Below are 9,764 nucleotides of genomic sequence, written 5' to 3' on the forward strand. Positions count from 1 at the left end.
AGTTTTTATTAATGCATATACACATCAACTTTCTTTTAGATTAATGCATATACACATCAACTTTCTTTTTCATTAAGATAAGATGGTGCTTGAACATGAAGAGCTTTGTAGGTGAGAAGAAGGATTTTAAATTCTATTCTGGATTTTACAGGAAGTTAATGCAGAGAAGCCAAACCAGGAGAGATGTGATCTCTTTTCCTGGTTCCAATTAGAACACGTGCTGCAGCATTCTGGATCAGCTGAAGAATCTTTATGGACTCTTTTAAGCAACCTGATAATAAAGAATTGGAGTAATCCAGCTTAGAAGTAACAAATGCGTGGACTAGTTTTTCTCTATCAATTTTCGACAGGATACTCCTGAATCTCTGAATGTGATGACTACTGCACTGGGGAAACTTCGGCAGGCCTGGCCACGATTTCACGTCAGGGAGATTTTCCGTGAATGTCATGGAGAGTTTAACTTTGCAGAGTTTGATTGTGCGAAGTCAATACAAACAAAGAAATGTGTTTCCGCCCTGTTTCGAACAGGGGACCTTTCGCGTGTTAGGCGAACGTGATAACCACTACACTACGGAAACTGACGAAAAGCATTTATTTTGCATATTTGTGGGAAAATGCACCATTTTATTTTACTGCAAATGTTCAAAAAGCTACAAAATAGAGATTTTAAACTAGATTCAGTCACAGATGCTTTGTCATGTATTTGAATGACAGCAAATATGTAGTAAACCTAAATATTTCTACATGCATTGACTGTGGTCTGAATGTTGGAATAGCGCCACCTATTTCTTGATGTGCCAAATATTAAGCTTGGGCATTCCTCGTTAGTAAATGGACAGTATCTCCGCCTGTCACGCGTAAGATCGGGGTTCGATTCCCCGACGGGAGATTTTTCTACCAGCTAACCAATGCAAGGCCTCGAGGAAGGCCCGGCGAACGCGTGGGACTACTCGGGAAAGTGGGCCTTGGCTCCAGCTGTGTTCAGCATGGAAGGAGAACTCCTGATCCTAAATGGGAATGTTTTCAAGCGATTGAAAGAGCACAACTCCTGGACGTGAACAAAACGTCACAAGGTGCCGCAGGAGTTGGGAGAGTGTCAAGTCTAGCCACCTTGGAATTCCATTTATGCTCTTTGCAGACTATGTGTTCATTTGGCTTTATCAGGCATTAATCTACAGCCCCCACTGAGGTGAATCATGAGGGGGAAAGCGTGCCTTGGCTCAGGCTGTGTTCAGCATGGGAGGAGAACTCCTGACCCTAAATGGGAATATCGTCAAGCGATGGAAAAGCATATCTACTGGACATGAACAGCACCTCACAAGGCGCAGCAGAAGGTGGGAGAGTGTCAAGTCTGGGCACCTTATAATTCCTTTTCTGCTCTTTCCAGATTATGTTGTTCTGTTGGCTTCATCAAACAGTGATCTACAGCACCCACTGGGGCAGATTGAAGTCCAGTGTCAAGCATTCGGAATCAAAGTCAGCCCCTCCAAATCTCAAAGCTCAGGATTTCTCCCATCGGGTTGGGAGTCAATTGCTGTCCCAAGTGAAGACGTTCTTGTATCTCAAAAGCTTATTTCAAACAGTGCAACTTGTTCCAACACAAAAACCACAATACTACTGAAACTTTGGATGGTCGCCTCCACCTCTCACACGGAAGACTGGGGTTTTATTTCCCGATGGGGAGATCTGTCTACCAGCTGCTAATTATTTCCCAAGGCTACATCGACACTACTACATCTGCCAGAGTAGTTTGGATACGTGGCCTAACCAGAGCAAAAGATATGACATTTTTTAAGAATGTATTATAGTGGATATACTCCAAGAAAGACAAAGGTTTTACAAAAGGATTGAGAATGATCCTGCTATCAAAGATATGTTTTCAGTGACGATATTATCACCTACTTCAGGATCCAGGAACGTAGGCAGACAGCAGGAACCTAAGACGGATCCAAGAATGTAAACATCAACTATGAGGCTAGGAAGTTGAGGTTCAGGTAATTTAATTCAATTCAATTTTTTTTAAATAGCGCCAAATCACAACTACACTTATTGCGCTTTTTATAAAAGAACAGGTCCAGACCATATTCTGTGATGTTATTTACAGAAACCCGAAAATTCCCACCAAGAGCAAGCACTAGGCGAAAGAGGCAAGGAAAGCCTCTCAAGCCTACTCTTAAATGTGGAGATGGTGTCTGCCTCCTGAACCCAAACGGGAACCTGGTGAGGAGCTTGATAGCTGAACACTCTGGCTCCCATTCTACTTTTGGAGACTGTAGGAACCACAAGGAACCCTGCATTCTGGGAACGCAGTGCTCTGGTGGGGTAATAAGGTACAATGAGCTCTTTAAGATAAGATGGTGCTTGAACATGAAGAGCTTTGTAGGTGAGAAGAAGGATTTTAAATTCTGTCCTGGATTTTACAGGAAGCCAATGCAGAGAAGCCAAACCAGGAGAGATGTGATCTCTTTTCCTGGTTCCTATCAGAACACGTGCTGCAGCATTCTGGATCAGCTGAAGAATCTTTATGGACTCTTTTAAGCAACCTGATAATAAAGAACTGGAGTAATCCAGCTTAGAAGTAACAAATGCATGGACTAGTTTGTCTTTATCATTTTTAGACAGGATATTTCTGAATTCCTGAATGTAATGTAATTACTACTTCACTATGGAAATTGATTTTTGCAATATTACATCGGTGAAAAAAAGCAGCACTAATAATCTAATAACACCATTACAGAGATAAGTCCTTTGTCTGAGGCAATTAGACAACTGAACTCTAAATCCTGACTCAAAATCCTCAAATAAGCTGTTGCTATGCAGAAAGTCACACAGCTGTTTGGCGACTGCTTTCTCAAGAATCTTAGAGAGAAATGGAAGGTTGGATATAGGTTATAGTTGGCTAAAACATCTGGATCAAGGTTGGGCTTTTTCAGAAGAGGTTTAATTACAGATACTTTAAAGTACTGTGGTACATAGCCTGTTAATAAAGACAGATTGGTTATATCTAGTAGAGAACTGTTGACTAAGGGTAAAACTTGTTTAAGTAGCCTAGTCAGGATGGGGTCTAAGAGGCAGGTTGATGGTTTGGATGAAGACATAACTGAATTAAATTGATAAAGATCAAGTGAAGCAAAGCAGTCTAAACACGTATCTGGTTTTACTGATGTTTCTAAGGTTCCTGAGTTTAGAGATAAGTCAGTGCCAGTTAAAGGCAGGTCTTGGTGAATTTTGCTTCTAATAGTCTAATATTATCATTGAAGAATCTCATAAAGTCGTTACTGCTAAGAGCTATGGGAATACTTCGCTCAGTAGAGCTGTGACCTTCCGTTAGCCTGGCTACAGTGCTGAAAAGAAACCTGGGTTGTTCCTATTTTCCTCTTTAATGATGTAGTACACTGCTCTGGCATTACGGAGGGCCTTCCTATAAGTTTTAAGACTATCTTGTGAAATTATACGAGAATCTTCCAGTTTGGTGGAACGCCAACTCTTCTCAAGGTTCCATGATATTTGCTTTAATTTGCGTGTTTCAGTGTTATACCATGGAGCTAACCGTCTTGGTTTTATCATCTTCTTTTTTAGAGGGGTAACAGAGTTGAGTGTCATTTGCAGCGAGCCTGCTGCACTATAGACAAAATGATCGATTTGGGAGGGACCGAAATTAGCATAGGAGTCCTCCGTTACTTTGTGACTTGGGAACGAATTAAAAGCTGATGGAATCACATCCTTAAATTTTGCTACAGCACTATCCGATAGACATCTTGTATAGAAGTTTTTGCCTACTGGCGTGTAGTTCAGCAGAATAAACTCAAAAGTTATCAAACAGTGGTCAGATAAAAAGGGATTCTGTGGGAACACTATCAAATGTTCAATTTCAACACCATACACCAGAACAAGATCAAGGTTGAGGTTAAAACGGTGAGTCGGTTCATGAACACTTTGAGAGAAGCCAATAGAATCTAATAGAGAGATAAACGCAGTGCTAAGGCTATCATTCTCATCGTCCACAGTTGACCTTGTCCTGCCAGGCCTGTCTCCTGCTCTTGTCCTCCTCTTTATGGATCCATTGAACCCGTTGAACTCTGAGCTCCAGTGGCGTCTGACTGACTCTGTGAGGTTTTGTCTTGGACCAACCTTTCCTTAAGAAGGCGGATCTCTTCATCCTTGAGTTTCTGGTCCTACTTTAGGTTTTTCCTCATGGATCTTTCTGACTGTAGAGCCTAAAGATTTCCCCTTCTCCTCCACCAGGCCAGCATTCATTGAGACCAGCTCCTCGTTTTGGTTTTGGACCTCCAGAAGGGCTTTTCTCAGGTCCACAAGCCAGGCGCTGGTCACCATGATAGCACAGAAAATATTTTTGTAGATATTTTAACAATATTTCTTGCGGTACTGGAATATTTTGTACTATTACTGCTGTATTGCAGTTTAGAAAAGTTTTTGAGTTTTGAGCTCTTTTCCAACAAAGATGTGTCTCTTAATGGAGGACAGGGTTCAAGTGAAAGGTTGTGTCTCTCGGTAAGATACAGGGTCTGTGTTCAAAGCCACAGAACGTCATGAAAGGACGTGTGATGTCACACACTTGTGACAGCACATTAAACCTTCTATATCAGTGTCATTAGAGAATGTGTGATGTCCACATTCTAACCCTTCTATGAATCTTAATCTTCTCCATAAAGGAATAAAGGACGTAAATATACTTTTAGTTTTCATGACAATGTAATCTGTAATATTACAGTATAACTCCAAAGAATATTGGAATTACAAGCAAATAGCAAATAAGCTGTGTGATCAAATGTGATTTTGCACGAGCACAAGACACAATGGCCGCCTTCAGCTACTATGAGAAAGATGGAATTAGGTGCTGATAACGTTACTACGGTGACGTTTCCCGGGTTGTAAACCGTTCAGATGGATAATAAATGAGAATCTGTCTTTAATCACAGAACAACGTGGTAGTACAGTGGTGTGTGTATGTGTGTGTTGTGTGGGTGTGTGAGTGAGAGAGAGAGACAAATATAAAAAGCTTCAAGTAGACTCTAATATTATAATCATATTATTTCTTCCACTTATTAAAATATCTGACTTTACTGCCACTATCTGTTTCTGCTTCTCTACCATATTTATAGTGTGTGATTTGCATAATACCAATCATAGCCTACATCACATAAAAAACGTCTCGGGTTACGTATGTAACCCTCGTTCCCCGAGATAGGGGAACGAGACACTGCGTCGGTTACGACACTATGGGAACGCCTTTAGGCATGACAGGGTTGAATGCGAATGAAAACTACTCCAATCTATTGGTCCTAGTGAGAATGGTAGCATGTGACGGCATAACCGTAGGGCATATATAGGACGCCGGCACATAGCTCAATTAGCTCTTTCTATGAAGCAAGGCACTCCAGGCGGGGTGAGGGCGGTGAACCGACGCAGTGTCTCGTTCCCCTATCTCGGGGAACAAGGGTTACATACGTAACCCGAGACGTTCCCCTTCGAGGGGAACTCGAACTGCGTCGGTTACGACACTATGGGAACGAGATACCCACTAACCCCGCCGAACCCCCGCCTGCCCTAGCGTGCAAGCAACCTGTGGGCACGATTAGGAGGAGAGCACCCGGGTGCCGGGTGCGGAGAGAAGGTCCAGAGTATAGAACCCGAAAAAGGTGTGAGGAGTGGCACAGCCAGCTGCATCACAAACCCCGGAGAGACGCTCCAGAGAGGAGAGCCAAAGAGGCCTCCATGCCTCTTGAGGAGTGAGCCCGTACAGCCATAGGTGAAGGCAAAACCGCGCACCTGATAGGCCAGGAGATAGTCTGAACAATCCAGCAGCCGATAGTATGTGTGAGCAACTGGTCTGACTTCCTCCACCGGGAGGACCTCAGAGGGAAGACACTCAGCGCCCTGACAGGCAGAGCAAAAGGAGGCTCCCGTCCTCCGCCGTCACATGAGGTGGAGGATGAAACGCCTGCAGTACCACAGGCCCCATGACAGTGGACAGCACCATGGGAATGTAGACCTGATATCCGGAACGGGGTGCAGGATGGCCCTCACAATACCGGGGCAAACTCCAGGCAACGGGGAGCAACCGAAAGAGCCTGGAGGTCCCCCCCTCCTCAGGGAGGTGATAGCAAGGAGGAAGGCCATCACCAGGGTCAGGTACTGGTCCAGCCGACTCACAGGCTCGAAGGGGGCCTCAGCCACAGCGTCGAGAAACCACCGCCAGAACTCAGGCGGGAATCCTAGGGTGAGCCGCAGGTCACATCCTCCGGGACCCACGGAGAAAACGTACGACCAGGGGAAGCTCCCTAGAGACCCATCCCTCGAAGGGCATGGAAAGCTGAATGGCTGCCACGTAACCCTGAGGGTGGATGGGGAAAGGCCGCAGAGAAGCGGTCCTGCAAAACCCCAGCACCTGACCACCGGGCAGGAAACTGGGTCCAGCATGCGTCCACTGCACCAGGCAGAGAAGACGTTCCACTTCAGGCCATACATCCTCCGTGCAGACGGGGCCCTGGAGCAAGGAGAGTCCCGACCGCCCGCCGTCAGGCCCGCCTCAAGGCCCCGGCCTGTTCATGGGCCAGACCCACAGCTGCCACAGGGCAGGGCAAGGGCGAAGACCCGGCCCCTGCCTGGGACAGCAGCCCCTCCACAGAAGGACCTGCTGTCCCAGCAGAGGGCCACGGCGGGCCGTCCGAGCACCATCAGGTCCGAACCACACACGGGTCGGCCAGAACGGCGCTACAAGAAGCAGTCGGAAGTCTTCCTGACGGACCCTCTCCAGGAACCCCGGGAGCAGAGCGACTGGGGGAAAAACGGAAAGACGCAGCCCCGGCTACTCCCGCACCATGGCGTCCAGCCCTAGCGGGGCCGGGGGCGTCAGGAGAACCACAGAGGACAGTGTGTAGTCACCCGAGACGCAAACAAGTCCCGACTACAGGACCGAACCTTCCGCACAAGGACTCCACCACCCCGGGGCGGAGCCGCGTTCCCCGGGCCTCAGCCCCTGTCTCGACAACAGGTCTGCACCCTGATTCTGAAGCCCAGGGAGAACATCGCCCTGAGAGAGAGCAGGCTCCGCTGGGACCACAGGAGGATCTGATGCGCAGCAGAGAGGGCGCAAGCGCAGACCCCCCTGGTGATTCAGATAGGCCCGTGGTGACCCAGGAGTGCAGGCAGGAAGCTCCTCAGAGCCCGGAACACGGCCATTAACTCGAGGCAAGTGATGTGCCATGACGAGAGATGCCCCCGCCAAACACCCCTCGCAGAGCGGTCGTCCATGACCGGGCCCCACCCGGTGAGGGAAGCGTCTGTCGAACGATCACACGGCGACAGGGCGCCCCCAGCACGGGACCTCGGACAGGAACCAAGGCTCCTACCACACCGATAGGGCACGAAGACATTTGTGCGTAACCCATATCAGGCGGACGGGTTTCCCCTCGGGGAGAACCCCTTGAATTTCAGCACCACTGCAGGGCCTCATGTGCAGAAGACCAGAAGGTATCACGCTGGAAGCAGCCGCCATGAGGCCAAACACCCTTTGGAAGTGTCTCACTGTGATGGCGCGGCCCAGCCTCACACCCGTCACTGCGGCCAGACGGACTCGACACGAGCCGGAGACAAACGTGCCAGCATCGTCAACGAGTCCCACACCACCCCTAAGAACACATTCCTTTGGGCGGGTGCTAGCACACTCCTTCCCTCGGTGAGCCTCAGCCCCAAACGAAGAAGATGGGCAAGGAGACATCTCGATGTCAAACTGCCAACTCCCGAGACCGAGCCAGGATAAGCAGTCGTCGATGCAATGGAGGACCCGGACGCCCTGGAGCCGCAGAGGGGCCAGCGCCGCATCCATACACTTGGCGAAAGTGCAAGGGGAGAGTGCCAGGCGAAGGGAAGAACCCGATATTGGTACGCCAAAGGCGAACCTCAGGAAGTCCCGTGGGAAGGGACGGAACGGAGAGCGGAAGATGCGCTGTCAGACATGGGGACAAACCAGTCCAGACGCGACGCAGACGGCGGGGACGGAGAGCATCACGAACTGTATCTCCTCAGAGATCGGTTCAGAACAGGCCGATCCCAGAAACGGGCCGCCACTTTTCTGGCAGAAACCCGAGCAGATGATCCACAGTCAGGAGCAAACCTCCGCCTACCGCCACCCCTCGGGGCTGGCAGAGCGGCGAAGGCCCAGCGGTGGCCAGTGCGTCCCGAGCGCCACGGCGGCGGGAAACAACGGTAGTGGGCCGCCAGGATAGCCCACCGATAATCCGCAGCGCGGGAGCCAAACCACCGGCCCCCTACCGACACCCCTCGGGGCAGGCAGAGTGGAGAAGGCGCGGCGGCGGCGGCCAGTGTGACCCGAGCGCCACGGCGGCGGGACAACAACCCAGGGGGCCGCCAGGAAGAACCCGCCGATGATCCGCAGTCCGGGAGCCAACCCTCCGGCGTACCGCCCCCGTCGGGGCTGGCAGAGCGGCGAAGGCACGGCGGTGGCCAGCAGTCCCGAGCGCCACGGCGGCGGGACAACAACAACCAGCGGGCCGCCAGGAAGAACCCCCCGAGGATCCACAGTCCAGGAGCCAAACCCCCGGCCTACTGCCACCCCTCGGGGCTAGCAGAGCGGAGAAGGCCCGGCGGCGGCCAGCACGTCCCGAGCGCCACGGCGGGGGACAACAACCTAGCGGGCCGCCAGGAAGAGCCGCCAATGATCCGCCAAACATCGCTAGCGGCCGTCAAGGAGGGAACCTCAGTCGGCCTCCAGGGCCAAAACACACAGTCAGGACCACTGTGCCCTGCCCTCGTCACAGGTGACGGCCCACAGGCCGACCTGCCGCGAAGGGAGCGGTGCCCGCGGCCCAAGCCGCTCGATGGGGACCAGGAGAAGCCACACAAACGGTCGGCACACCGGTGGGAGCCGGATGAGAGCCGAGATATTCAGCTGCCTCAGCAGAGCGGGACCCAGTCATCTTCAGTAGCAGGTCGCCTGGTAGGCTGCAAAATCGTCTTTCCACAGAGGGCAGGCTCCCAGAGCAACCTCAACCCGAGGGCAAAGTCCCGTAGCCGCAGCCCCTGATCCCCGCCACATTGCCATACTCCAGCAGCTGGGGAGTAGAAAGCCAGGCGGAGAGAAAAACACAACCCAAGGACTGACACAACTCATTGTGCAAGCCCGGAAAAAAACGGCAAGGAGTGGTATGGGAGTGCAGAGGGGCTTAGTAGGAAGCGATCATCCAGTCCGTGGGCAAATCCAGTCCGGGTTTGCCACAGCGCGGCACCACTCCAGCAGCCAATCATAAAACGGCACACTCGGCGCTCTTCAGATGACGTCGGACCGACACCCGGAAGTCCTCTCCCTCCCCCACGCTGCCAAGCGCACGGCGTGCTCCTCAGAGCACGAGTGCAAAACACTGCGTCAGAACAGCGTCCCCGAACAGAAGAAGCAGAGAAGCCGGCCCTCGAACGGGGACCGGGGGAAGTCGGAACCGGCGACGAAGGACGAGACGGGGAAACAGCCGTCTCGGGAAACCTCCAGCAGATCACGCCGCGCGCTACACATAACCGAGCAGCCACAGCGACCGCGGGGCCCGAGCCATGGGGAGAGCGGATCCGGCGTCCGCGGAAAAGAGAGCCATGCGGGACCGCAGTGCCCGCACGGGCGAGGGCCACGCAATGGACACAAACAACCCCCTCGAGAGCCGCCGTGGCGTGCGACAGGCCCAGACAAGCAAAAACACAGCTCATGCGAAGTCTCCTACCGTGATGAAACGCGG

The 9,764-nt window shown here is 51.2% G+C and overlaps 1 non-coding gene across 1 annotated transcript; it reads right to left on the reverse strand.

Annotated features, from left to right (window-relative positions):
* Positions 1 to 505: 505 nt before the first annotated feature.
* Positions 506 to 578, reverse strand: trnav-aac (transfer RNA valine (anticodon AAC)). The gene has a single exon. It is a non-coding gene; the product is annotated as a tRNA-Val (tRNA).
* Between the last annotated feature and the right edge of the window lie 9,186 nt (positions 579 to 9,764).

Source organism: Etheostoma spectabile, unplaced genomic scaffold (genome assembly GCF_008692095.1).
Source record: "Etheostoma spectabile isolate EspeVRDwgs_2016 unplaced genomic scaffold, UIUC_Espe_1.0 scaffold00018845, whole genome shotgun sequence".
Classification (NCBI taxonomy): domain Eukaryota; kingdom Metazoa; phylum Chordata; class Actinopteri; order Perciformes; family Percidae; genus Etheostoma; species Etheostoma spectabile.